At 55.8% G+C, this 13,045-nt stretch overlaps 1 long non-coding RNA gene across 1 annotated transcript; it reads right to left on the bottom strand.

The window, feature by feature from the left end:
- Nucleotides 1–6,735: 6,735 nt before the first annotated feature.
- On the bottom strand, nucleotides 6,736–8,646 carry LOC134156975 (uncharacterized). Its single transcript, XR_009962154.1, has 2 exons — nucleotides 8,515–8,646; nucleotides 6,736–6,937 (listed from the first exon to the last, which is right to left on the bottom strand). It is a non-coding gene; the product is annotated as an uncharacterized LOC134156975 (long non-coding RNA).
- Between the last annotated feature and the right edge of the window lie 4,399 nt (nucleotides 8,647–13,045).

Below are 13,045 nucleotides of genomic sequence, written 5' to 3'. Positions count from 1 at the left end.
AGCGGGCTGACTCCCTGTGGCAGCGCAGGAGATGAGTGCCCAGCTCTTGGGCACATCAGATGCTGTTTGTCATTCATCGCCAGCTGATGAGCGCTCCGAAGCAGCGTAATTCAGGCAATGCCTTTAAAGGGAAAGGGCTGGAGGCAGCCGGAGGGGCCCGCAGGATCTGCCCGTGATGACTAAGTCGCTCCCTCACACACCCTGTGCGCCGGGGCCGCAGCAGGAACCTCTATCAGAAAGCAGAAGCTGGTTCCTTCCCTCTTGCTCCCCACTAAGATTTTCCAGTGACCGATGGTTCTGCCAACGGAAAGTTGCCCCATCTCCAGGGTGTTTGTTTGGGGTGGGTTTGTGTTTCCAGCTCTCTCTTAGCATCATCTGCCCTGCACCAGCATCAGCTCTGGCGCTGATGTACTGCCTCCGAGCAGGGGACTCGCTTGGTTTGGCTCCGAGCAAGGACAAGTGCCTCATTCTCCAGCGTGGGTCACTGGGGGTCTCCAGCAAAGGGAACCAGCCCTGGGCACAGCGTGATACAAAACACAACCCACCGCAACTACCAGGCATGGGTCTGCTGAGGACAGGCTCCAGCGATGCAGCATGAGAGCAGAGAGGGAGACGGATGCAGGAAGCTCCCTTTCCCTGCCATTCCTTTCCCTTTCTTTCCCTGGGATTTGTTAGGATGAACCAGGAGCTGCAGAGAGGGAGAAGCTGCTTTGCAAGGGGATGGAGAGCCCTGGTCCCCCCCAGTCTGAAAACATGGTGGGGAATTCAGACCTTGGGCACATTTTGGGAGTGTGGGAAGTAGATGGCAAATGCCTCCCACCCGATGGAGCTCCACAGCCACCTTGACACCTCCTTCCGACAGCAAAAGAGCTCCCAGCCAGGCTGGATCTATCCCAGCTCCTCAGCCAACACCACTGCCATCAACCACAGCAGCGTCTCCAGCCCCACAACTCACCCGGGCCGCTTCCTCCAGCACCAACTCAGCCTTAATCAAGTCCTTTATTAACTAACAAGCCCTCCAGGCTCTAATCCCCAGCTCATCCTGACTGGAGGCGACCAAAGAGCTCTCCTAGTGCTCACTCCTTAAATCTGATCCTAATTAGGAGTGGATTTACCCCTAAATTGCAGGAGTCATTCGTTAGTGACCAGATAGCACAGATGAGCTGTTTGGAAAAGGAGGCAGCAGAATGGACCATCAGCACTGATGGGGAGAGGGCTGGAATGGTGGGAAAGCCTCTGTCCATGGCAGGGGACAATGGAGGGTTCTTTGGCTTGGGGACAAGGGGATTTGGGGCTGTTTTCATGCTGTAGAGATGCTGCTGTGGGTGCTGCCAGGCCCAGGGGCTATCACTGCATCCCAAGGTCTCCTGTGCCTCAGTTTCCCTGGCTCCAACCCCGCTCCTGCCCTGCACAAGGCTCAGGAAGGCTGTTGGCTGCAGTCACTGGGTGCTATTATTGGCTTTAAGGGAAGTGAAAGTGTTTCTGTGCCTCAGCACTTCGTTTTTGCTCCAAATACAGCCTGCACGGAAAGAAACGAACCCAGAACCAGCCAGGACATCACCAGCTGCAGGGGGAAAAGCCCCAGGGCCATTCCCCAATGGGGAGCAGCAGCTTGAGGCTCCCAGAGCTGGTCAAGGATGCAGTGATGGCTCTTTCTCTGCAGCTTGACCATCATCATCAGGTTGCTTTGGTGGTGCAGGGGTGCTCCCCTCCTTCCCTGCTGCCACCAAAGTCAAATGAGCCTCTCAAAGATCCTCAAGGAAAGAGGAACGTGATGGCAGGAGCTGCATCCTGGGCTGATGGCTGGGGGAATTACATTAAAACACGGAGCAAAGCAAACCCTTGAAGGCAACCGAATGTAAACAGCGAGAAAAACTGGGACACAACTTCCAAGCAGGAATAGTTGTGGATTGCTGGGTGATGGGGGAAGGCTGGGGGGGGGGCTCATGGTGAGGATATGGACAGGTTCCAGCTCTCCAAGGGATGGGTTCGGCTCAGGGCTGAGGTACCAATGACCCTGTGATGGGCTCTGTGGCAAGGACCTGGTGGCTCTCAGCCCTGCTCTTAGTGGGGATGGGCTTCCACATAAGGCAGCAGCTCCAAGCCCCACAGAGCTGCAGCTCGTGGACATCCACATGGTCCTATCCAGTCACCAGGATGGGGCTGAGCCGGCTGCCTGGGCGCAGATGGGCTTTTGCATCCATCACCAAGTGTTCAGGACAGATCCAAGGGAGGGTTATTGGCTGCTTCTGTCTGGAAGCTGAGGATACCCTGGATAAGGTTAGGAGAGCACTTGGACGGAGAAAAAGCATCCCCTAAATGTCCCCTTCAGCCCTAAGCCAGCACCAGGGCAGGCAAATGGTGGGCAAGGGATACAGATAATGAGATGCTGCGAGGAAAACGAATAATGAAGGCAGTTGGGCATAAACCAGACAGAAATGGGCAAAGTGATGGATGTGGAGAGACAGAGGCACAAGTGCCCAACCAAAGAGGCGGCAGCATGGCCGGAGAGCTGCAGGGGCTGTGGGTACTCTGAGGACAGAGGGTTGAGGATGGGCAGAGGCAGTGTCCATGGTGCACGCATCCGACTTGTGCTACCTGCGGAGGGAAGGTCTGCTGCCCTTCCCTGGCCCTGTGCCTCAGCCAGCTCCAAGGCCACCAGGACATTAAGCTGCTTTCCCACCAGTGCAGCCAGCTTTTACTTCTCCTGAGCGCTTCCCAGCATCCCCAAGGCCCCCTTGGGAAGATCCAGACTCTGGCAGAGACTGAACCCCAGCAAGGGCAGTGTTGGGACCCATCACAGTTCAGTGCCAGGCCTCTCCATGTCCTTTGCCACTCCGTCCCTCTTCAGAGGACACCCTCCCACAAGTGCTGCCTCACCGGTGCTCCTGTCCGAGCCGAACTGAGAGGAAGCCTGGTGCGTTTCCCAGAGTGGAAATGGGGAATTCTCTCCCCTTTCCTCCCCTTTGTGAAGCTCCGCTCCTCCCAGGAGCAGCAGATCCCTGGGAGACGGGGAGCCGAAGGCCAGCCAAGGCATGGTCCCTGCTGACACAGAGCATCCCTCCAGCGAGCCCTGCTGCAGTCAGTGCCTCTCGGGGAACTTGGCAGCAGGTGCCTGCTCCTCAGCAGCTAATCCTGCTCGCTGCCACCCGCCAAGGGCTGCCAGGAATAAACACATCCACGAGCCGCTCGGGACATGCCTTTCCATAAGGGGAGCGAACCTGCGGGCACTGGCGGAGGTGCTGTGCTCCCAGGCCAGCGGGTCACCGGGGGCCAGGCAGGGATCAGGCACCGGGTGCTCCCGGTGCAGGGTGCTGAGGGGGAGAGCCCACCCATAGCCCCATCCGCACGAAGCATCCCCCTACCCCAGCAGAGCATCACCTGCAATCAGTGCAGCATCTCAGGGACCAGCAGCAAGGACCAGGCTGGTGGTGGAATGCAAAGAGGCCATGAAGTCTGTTAATTAATGGGAGTGTTAATTAGAGATGAGGACCCTCTGGGAGAGCAGGTGGGAGGGAGGGCACCTGGCTGGCCCATGCAGCCCCAGCAGAAGGGTAGCACTGTCTGGGGGATGCTCTTACGGGCTGCTCTTGCTGCACTGGGGACACAGCGGTGGGTGAATGGACTCCCTCGCCCAGTGCCACCTCATCCAACCCCAGGGATGCCCCTCCAAAGACAGTGCTCCAAGCACCACTTCCAAACCCTGCCTGTTTTCCCTCCTACCATGGAGACGTCTCCCTATGTAAACCCTGTTAAGTACGACGGCCTTTTGTATCTCCTCCTGCCATTGCTGCTGGTGGCTGTGGAGGCTCCAGGCCTCCCAGCCATCCCGCTGCCTGCTTGGCACCCAAGGAGCAAAGCAATGAGTGCAGGCAGCTGGGCTGGTGTCCATCCCTGTGCCATGGCTATGCCAGCACAGAAGGGACTGCTCCCAGGCTAGGCACTGGCCACCAGTGTAGCCACCATTGTGTTGGCCCTGGGATGCTTTGAGCCAGGAGCAAGGGATCCAGTTGAAGCAGCTGAGTCCATGCAATGGCCTCTGTGGGACAGGGGGTGTTGGAGCAGAGCAGATGAAGAGGCTGCCTCTTGCCAGAGCATCTCCTCCTTGTTGCCCGCTCCGTGCCTCCTGCTGCCTTGCCTGCAGCCCTGCCAGCCCTGTGGAATGACAGCTTTAACGGGGCTAAATCTTTGATGAACAAGCTATTAAATATTTGTGGCTGTTGCACGAGCTTTCAATTATTCAGCTTCAAAGTGCAGGCAAGGTGCAGGCAGCACTGGCAGCAGTGTCCCAGGCTGCAGTGCTCTCCCTGTGGCAGCGAAGGATGCACTGTCCGCATGGGATGTGGATGGCTGGGAATAGCTGGGGAAGAGCCCATGCAGGGGAAAACCTCCGGGGACAAAGCCATTTTACCTGCAAAATCACTTTAATTCCCATGAAAACTCTCCCAAGGAGCCAGAGGCCACTGGAACCTCAATGGGACGGGAGCAATCTTGCTGCAAACTTGAATTCACTGCCTGATTTCCACACTCACGTTTTCCACTGCTCCTTGGGTTTGCTGCTTTGGCAATGGGGTTGTTCCCATGGCTCACAGGGTGTCCTCATCCCCAAGGCTTGGTGTGAGTGGGATCCAGGAGCCTCAATCCCCACATCCCTTGCTACAGCCTGTGGTCCCATGGAGTCCTGCTGCTGCTGTGGGAGCTCATCATTGCACTGGGCTCCATCAGGGTGCTGGTTATTGAGTGCAGGGGCAGCACCCAAATCTGCACCCTGTGGAACTCGGGTGCCTGCTCTCAGCGTGTCGCAAGTCCTGGAACATACCTGAGGGAAGCAGCCAAGAGGAATAAAATCCCTGCTGAGCCCCTGCCAGGCAGAGGAGCAGCAATTAAACCTAAATGATTAATTACAAACAGCGAGCAGCCGTAAACCTTTCCAGTAATAGGAGCGAGAGGGGGATGAGCAGCTCGGGAGCTGAAGAGGCTATAGCAGGGCAGCAGCACTGTGATTCCAGCAGGGGCTGGGAGATGAGTGCTGCTCCCAACAAGGAGATGGATGGTCCCTGGCTGCTCCCAAAGTGCTGAGCGAGTTCCTTTTTGGCTTCAGAGAGAGCTGAGCTGCTTGGCCGGAGGTATCCCCTTGGCTAGGAGATGGTGATGCTTACAGGCCTGGATGCTCTTCACTATGGTAGCCATGACATTGCCATCTGCTTGTGCTGGGATTGTTCTCTTTTGGCTGGGGTGAGGGGGGAGGACAAGGGTAGGAATTGCCCAGGGTCTGGTTTCCACCAACAGCATCTATCAGGGTCTATCCTGCATCCCCTTTCCCCAAGCATCACGTTGGCTGCATCCCACGGGAGCATCCAGAGCTCAACCCCGGTGCTGCACCCATCATCCCAACCCATGATGAAGGCAGGGACGGGGACAGGGGTGTCATGCAGCTGAAGGACTGGTGATCACAAAGGGCAGGACTGGCCTTGCAACCCCATGGAGCTGCATCACCCACCACAACAAGGCAATGAGAGCAGAGATGAGGTGCTCTCACCTCCTTGGGATGGATCCGGTGTGCATTTACTCCAGTGTGTGTGTGTATGTGTATGTGCATGTGTATGTGTGTGTATGTGTGTGCAGGCATCCCAACAGGTGCCCACAACTCCAGTCAGGTCTGCAAACTTTCTTCCCTTGGAAGAAAGGAAAGCCAAGGCTTAACCAGGCTCTTTCATTGCCATGACAACCCCAAAACATCCATCAGAGAGAGCTGCTGAGAGGCCGGATCCTGATCTGCTCCAGGCACAACGTTACAGCAGGTTGGGTCCAACCTGCAGCCTCCACACATCACCATCCTGGTGCATCCAGGCTGGAAGCTGCAGGACATTGTCCCTGACACCCTCCTATGCCCAGGAGGACATCCTAAGGGGTGGGATGCTCCTTCCATTTACCACACTGGCTCCATACAAATGGCATTCATTCCCCCAATATCCTGCCCACAGCCATGGAGCTGCATCACCAAGGAGGGAAGGGGAATCCATTTCCAACACTTTATTATTCTTATTAATAATAAGAAAATGACTGAAAACAGTGGTGCTGACCTTGGCACAAAGCATGTGCTGAGCCCCAGCACTGGCTGGGGTAAATGGGATTTCTGGATCTATCCCAAATCATTAACTCCTCCCAACCAGTCATTAATCCCCAGGAAATGCCCTGCCACTTGGATCATTGCTGCTTAATTAACACAAGCTCCCATTCCTGGGAGCCCAGGGCCAAAGCCTGAAGTCATTCTGTGCAAAGCTTCCCCTTGGCTGCTGGAGCTGCTTCCCAAGGCCAAGCGAGGACCAAATTGATGCTGCGGGATGCAGGATGCTGCAGGATGCTGCGGGATGCAGGTGCTGCTGGGACCAGGGGAAACTTACCCACAGAGTGGAGCCAGGAATAGCATTTGGTGGTGGATTTGAACACCAAGCACCATGCCATGGCCAGGACATCATCCCCAAGGCGTGACAGTGTTCTGATGGTGCAGAGTCCTAGCAAAGCCTTCACAGAGGCTTGTGTTCCTCCACCCCCAGCAAGGATACACAGCAAACACTTGGTTCTTTCCCTTTCTCTTGCAACAGCTCTCATGCAATTAGCGCTACCCCCCTTAACTTGTCAGAAATAGCAAATGCAACACCTCCTCTTCCCTGCTCTCCCTTGCCCTGGTCTCTCCTGATCCCTTTTCTTAAAAGAGAAATAAAACCCCATTCATCACAATAACGATTTTTCTTTCCAAGTGTTGCTGGTGATTTATGGACCTGCTTCCCAAAGGGGCTCTCTCCTGCAGCAGAAATAGATGAATGTGTTTCGAGGTGGGCTGGAGGGGGGGTTGGAAGTGAGGGAATGTGGAGGGAGACACGGAGACACCGCGGGCGAGCACATGCCAGCGAGTCCCATGGAGCACGAGAAAGAGCTTAAAATAAAAGATAGGAAAGGGAGGTGTTACCCATCAACAGCCTGAAAGGAGCCCCTGGTGCCACATGGATGCAGGAGCATCATGGGATGCAGGAGCACTATGGGATGCAGGAGCATCATGAAATGCAGGAACACCATGGGATACAGGAGCAGCATGGGATGCAGGAGCATCATGAAATGCAGGAACACCATGGGATGCAGGAGCACCATGGGATGCAGGAGCACAATAGGATGCAGGAGCACTATGGGATGCAGGAGCACCATGGGATGCAGGAGCATCACAAAATGCAGGAGCACAATAGGATGCAGGAGCACTATGGGATGCAGGAGCACCATGGGATGCAGGAGCATCACAAAATGCAGGAGCACAAGAGGATGCAGGAGCACTGTGGGATGCAGGAGCACCATGGGATGCAGGAGCATCACAAAATGCAGGAGCACAAGAGGATGCAGGAGCACCATGGGGCAGCCTGCTCCATCCTGACCGTGCCCTGCAGTACATGGCATGGGCTGGGCAGTGTCACCGGACCCTGCTGGCATTGGAGGTGATGGTGACAAACAAGCTTGTAAAACCTGAGTGATGTGAGCCCTTAAATCCCCAGCACAAATCCAGGCAGCAGCTGAACAGAGCTCCTGGTGTCTCCCTCCATGGTGATTACCATGGCAGAGGGGATGTGGGGCTTAACTGCCAGCCAGGGAGTGGCAAAACCCCACCAGTCCCATCCCTCAGGCAGTGCCACCACTGGTCCTTAGCCCCTTGGGTCACTGGAAGCCTGCTGAGAAGCCCCTTTCCCAGCCCCATTGCAGATGCCTCCCATGGAGAACCTCAGGCTTTCGCCTATTTATTTGTGCTGCGTTTCTTTGCCTTTCTTTTCCCATTTGTCTCAAGCCGTGGCTCAGTTTCAGGAGTTAAAGCAAACTCGGTTTATAAATAGTTTGCTCGAGGCTCCGCTTTCCAACAACGACAGCACCAGCTCGCAGCGAGCGCTGCTTCCCCCCAAGGAGGGCGTCACCTCCAGGGGAAGGGGGATTTTCATCTTTCCCACATCAGCTCTCGCAAGCAGCATCCGCAAAGCTGCAGGGAGCAGTTGAGGTGGCTGCTGGCATCGCAGCCGTGCCATTCCCCTGCTCTGAGGGTGACTGGGGACAGCACAAGGATCCCATCGCCCGGCTTTGAGCAGGGGAGATGCCCCCCTGAGCCGCTTGTGATGCTGCTGTTGGGAAGAGGATGATGGAAGAAGGGAGCTCTTTGGGGAGCTGTTGCTGTTGGAGTGGTGCTGCTGGCACCAGAGCCAGGGTGCTGCTCTTGTCACCCCTTTTAAGGCTGTCACTGTTGTCCCTGGAGCTGCCCATGCCGCAGGGCTGGACCAGCTCCAGGAGGCTGGAGGAGGGAGGCTGCGCTGTCCCCAATGGGACTCGCTCCATGCCCTCAGGGACAACCCCTGAACCCTCAGGCAAAGCTTTCCCTTGACCCAACAAGACTGAACCCCTGCAGATGCTGGCCTGGGGCATCCATCCCGCTGCCTCTTGCATCCCAAGCCAGCCTCTCTTAGAGTGATGCATCCGGATACAAACCTTCAGAGGAGAGAGTTTCTTCTTGGGGGATCCTTTGGAAATGAGCACCTCAAGTCAGCCCATCTCACCACACCACGTGCTGCTTCCCGAAGCCGTCCTGAAGGATTCGGCCCCGGAAGGCTGGGATCCAGCTTGCAGGATAAGCCAAGAGAAGCCTGGCTGCACTTAGACTGCTTTATTCCTTTTCTCCATGGGCTAAAGAGCAAAAGCAGGTTCATCCTTTTGAATGATAGGGGGTGTGTGTTGTGCCCTTTAACCCATCATTTGGATGTTAAGTTGTAAAGCTGTGCAAAGTTGATGAGTGTCTGGTCAAAGAAGAATTGATGCCAGTGTGACTAATGGGAGCAATAGCGAGAGCGTTCGGGATGAATCATGGAGCAGAAGCAGGACAGAGGGCACCGCTCATGGGAGGAACCTATAGCCGAGATCTTGGGAAGAACAGGTTCATTGCAAAAGCCAACTGAGAGTTGGCAGATCCAGGCAGATCCTAGTGCTGTGCCAGCATCTCGGATGCTATCCCGGTGTGCCAGGACACCAGCATTTGTACAGCTCAGTATTCCTGACCCCTTCAGGTTTGTGGTGCTTCTCCAGGACCCCAGAGCCATCAAGAGGCTGTGGATGGGCCTGTCTGCACCAGAAAACCACCCAAGGAACTCATGGATCAAAGATACATCCTAAAAAACTAGAGTCAAGAAACCAAGGGTTCTTTGTAGCTCTGCAAGGTGCCCTGGAGCAAACCCTTCCCTAAGTGACCATCCCATCTCTTTGGTGGTATGTGGAGAGCCAGCACTGTGGGATGGGGACCATCATTCCTATGTGCATCCAGAGCCTTATCCCAGGCAGACCTGGATTCACCTGGTCCCTACAATGATGCAGGAACAAGCTGTATGCTTGCCTCCGGTCAAGCAAAGGATGCTGCAGAATGAACAGGACCCAAAAGACCCTGGATCCAAGCATCAATCCCTCCCTCTGCAATGCTTCCAACCAGAGCTCCACCGGCGGCTCTCAGCCCATTTCCCAGCCCAAACAGCAGCACCTGATGCTCATTCTTTCTCACCAGGGGTTTCACCACAGCCTCAGCTCCCAGCATTGTGAGGCTTCATGGGGACCTTCAGCTTTTAAACCCTATCTCTGATGCTCTGGCCTCCGGAGCTAGTGATGGGCAGGCAGTGGTACTGGGGCATGCTCCCATGGCAGGGCAGGATGCTCCCAGCACCCAGCACACAACCCATGCTGCAATTAAAGACACATCTCTCTGCCACAATCTGGTTTCTATCTCCATGTCCCTCCCGGGCTCAGCTCACCCCTCCCAGCCTAAGGAACGCTGGCATCTGCTCCTGCTTAAAACACGCTTCAGCAAACGGGTTTGTTCCAAGGAGGAGGGAGACGGGGAAAGGCAGCGCTCGGCTCCTCTGGCTTTTGTTTTGTGATGGGGTTTTCGCTCGGGTTTGGTTGCATTGGATTTGTTTGTTAAAGGAGGGCTCGTTCCTTCTCCCTCTCTTTCTGTCCCTGCTCAGCATGGAAAGTTTTGCTTCAGCTCACCCTTGTGACTGGAAAAAGAGCCAGCTCCTCGCAGCAGAACAAGGGGGCCGTTTCTTCACGCCAGACTCCTTAGGAAAGCGTTCCTGCAGGGAAAGGCAGAAGCGAGGTCTCTGGGGGAAACCCTGGCAACCACCCGGGCTCGAGGAATCGCAGGCACCAAGAGGTGGGGGCGGTTTGAGCGGCTGCTTTGGGGGCTCTGTGGGAAGGAGAAGAGCCTGGGAGAGGGGGGACAGAGCTGCTGCGGAGGGGAGCAGCATCCCACCGGCACAGCACAACCCTGCGCTGGTGCTTGGGGTGGCATCAGGGATGCGCTGTCAGGCAGGGGCCTGGACCAGTCCCTGGAGAGCAGTTGTGGGTGCCCCGGGGTGTTTGTCCGTGTGCAAGGGGATGTGAAGGTGATGGGCTCAGCCCTGATGCTCCCCCTGCTGCGACCTGGTCCAAGGTTTAAGCCAGGCTCCATGGTTCTCCCCCACCCCAATCTCCCAGGATGGTTTGGGAAAAGCGACATCCCCTAGGATTTCTGCTCCCCAGGATTCCCCCCTTGCCTTCATCCCAGGAATCCTGTCTGTAGGCACCCCAGGAAAACCCTGGGAGAGGCAGCTTCGCATTGAGACCAAACTGCAGCACTCTCAGCATCCCACATTGCACTGACAGGGGAGCTTCTAAGGGGGAAGGCAGAGCCAGCGTGTGCTTCCCAAATCCCCACAGCCTTCAGGGTCAGGCAGGGATCTCCATCCCCAGCATGGATCCACCATGGATTATAGCCAGCTTCCCACTGTGAGCGCAGATGCTCCTGCCCCAGGTACCTGTGCTTGTGGAGACAGAGACTGTGGTGACGGCAGGAGCCGGCACAAGCTGTTTATGGGGACCCCGGGGGACGGTGACACATCTGCGTCACGGATGACAACACCGAACGGCCTCAGCATCACTGCTCAGAGCCTTCCCACCACCCGAGCAGCAACCAGAGGCCACCAGAGCCCTGCAAAGGCAGGAGGAAAGCAGGCAGCACAACAGGATGCTCAGAAACCCCTGGGGTTTGCCCTTCTTGCTGCATCCCAAGTGCTGAGCATCTTTGCCCCACTCCAAGCTTTATCTCCCTCTAAAGGGTAGGGATGCACCAGCCCTCCTCCCCAGCTGTCGGACACCCATCTTGTCATGGATACATGGAGCAAGACGGTGTCTTTCCAGCCAGGAGGCAGAAAGGCCCCTGCAAACCCAACAGCTCTCACCGCAGAGCAGCAGAAGGACATGGCAGAGCCTGCCAGGGCTCTGCTCAATGAACCAGCCCCATCCGTGCCCGCTCCTCTTCCTTCCCCCTGCAGCCACTTTAGCATCAAAGGGATTCCCCTTGCACGGGGCAGGGCGAGGATCTGCTCTCTTGCTGCTCCGAGCATCGCTGGCACAGCTCCTTGTAAAGCATTTGTTAGCACTCGAGCTGGAGCAGCAGGAGGAAGGGGGTGGCACAAGGAGCTGAAATAGCTCCTGGCTCTTCCCTGTATCCCTCCACACTCCTCAAACCATCCCTGGCTGGGATCCGGATATCCCACTGCCAGCCCATCCTCTAGCAGGTCAGTTACGGGCTTGTTGTGATTTCAGGTTTCTCTTTGACTGCAAAGGAGGCCACAGACCCAAAAGGCATCAAAGTGGACACCAAGACCTGGCCAAGTCCCTGACCAAGGCCAGTAAAAGCACTGCAGAAGTAGGGTTTATCAGAGAAAATAGCACAAAAAGGAGCTATTCTGCCTCTATGTAGGCTCCCCTGCGGGCCCTTTGTATTTGCTGCTTATAGACGAAGCAATTTCCACACCAGGAAACCATTCAGAAAGGAAGGGAACAGGACTTTGACAACGCAGACCCCAGGCCAGAATGAGTTAATCCCAGCTCCTGAGATCCTCCCTGCCCTCTGCAGCAGGATTGCAGCCCCCTTTCAACGGGGGATGTTGCAACACATTCACTTACATTGCAAAAGGAAGTCATTTGGAGCGGAGAAATGGATTCTGCTCTGCTGAGAAAGTGCTCAGCCGGGGTCTTGGGAGAATTTGGAAAGCTTTCCTTTTGCTTCCACAAAACATGTTGAAACAGAAATCTGGTGAAATCAATGTTTTCCCACAAACACGCCGGCTTTCAACCAACCTCCATCTCCTTTCAGAGCAAACCCAATTCGGCTAAGGCTTACCAGAACCCAGCCCCGTGGCACATGGTTGGATATCGCCCCCCATAACGCACACAGCCCCATTGCTGGAGGCATTTCCATAGCCATTGGACCTGCAGCAGGGCTCTGCTGGCAGGTTTTTGGGTGCTGGAGCATCACTCCAGCATCTCAGCAGAGAGGCAACAGCATCCCTGCTGCGGATGCTGCTCCGGTCCCCCACGTGCAGCTGTAAACTGTTATGGGTTTATTTAGGGAAAAATCCCATAGTATTCACCTGAGAAGCGCTTGGCACCATTGGCTACCCCCAACTGCTGGGACTTTGTCATCTGTGACTGGTAAAGCGGATCAGAACACAGCAGAGAGCTGCAGCGGCGCAGCCAGAGATCGATGGGGCCCCAGTTACAGATTGATTTGGAGCTTTGCTCCTAAACAGCTACTTGAATGCTGCCGGCGTTCCCAGCCATCCCCACACTCAGTGTCTGCGAGACAAAGCAGCAGGATGGGGCAGAGCAGGAATTTCCCCTACTTGATAGTATCTGCCTTGATGTTTCCTTTCAGCTTTGGGGCAGGGTGAGGCTGCACCGAGCAGCGGGGACACCAGGCACCCACATCTCCAAAGTCCCAATAATTCATGTTGGAAAGGCAAGTTTCCAAGCTTGGGATCACGAGGCACGATGGCAGCCACAAGCAGGGGCTCTGCTGATGCCAGGGATGGCAAACAGCGAGTGCATCAGTGGTCCATGAATCAAAGCGGATTCACGGCATTACCACATCAGCAGCCCTGTGTGCTCTCCCTTATCACCCTAATGGGGGTTATGATCCTGATTACGGCCTCAG

The sequence above is a fragment of the Pezoporus occidentalis genome, unplaced genomic scaffold (genome assembly GCF_034315485.1).
Source record: "Pezoporus occidentalis ecotype Australia unplaced genomic scaffold, CSIRO_AGI_Poc_V1 ctg92, whole genome shotgun sequence".
Lineage (NCBI taxonomy): Eukaryota > Metazoa > Chordata > Aves > Psittaciformes > Psittacidae > Pezoporus > Pezoporus occidentalis.
The sequence above is the reverse complement of the archived record's forward strand: the minus strand, read 5'-3'. Positions and strand labels throughout refer to the sequence as shown.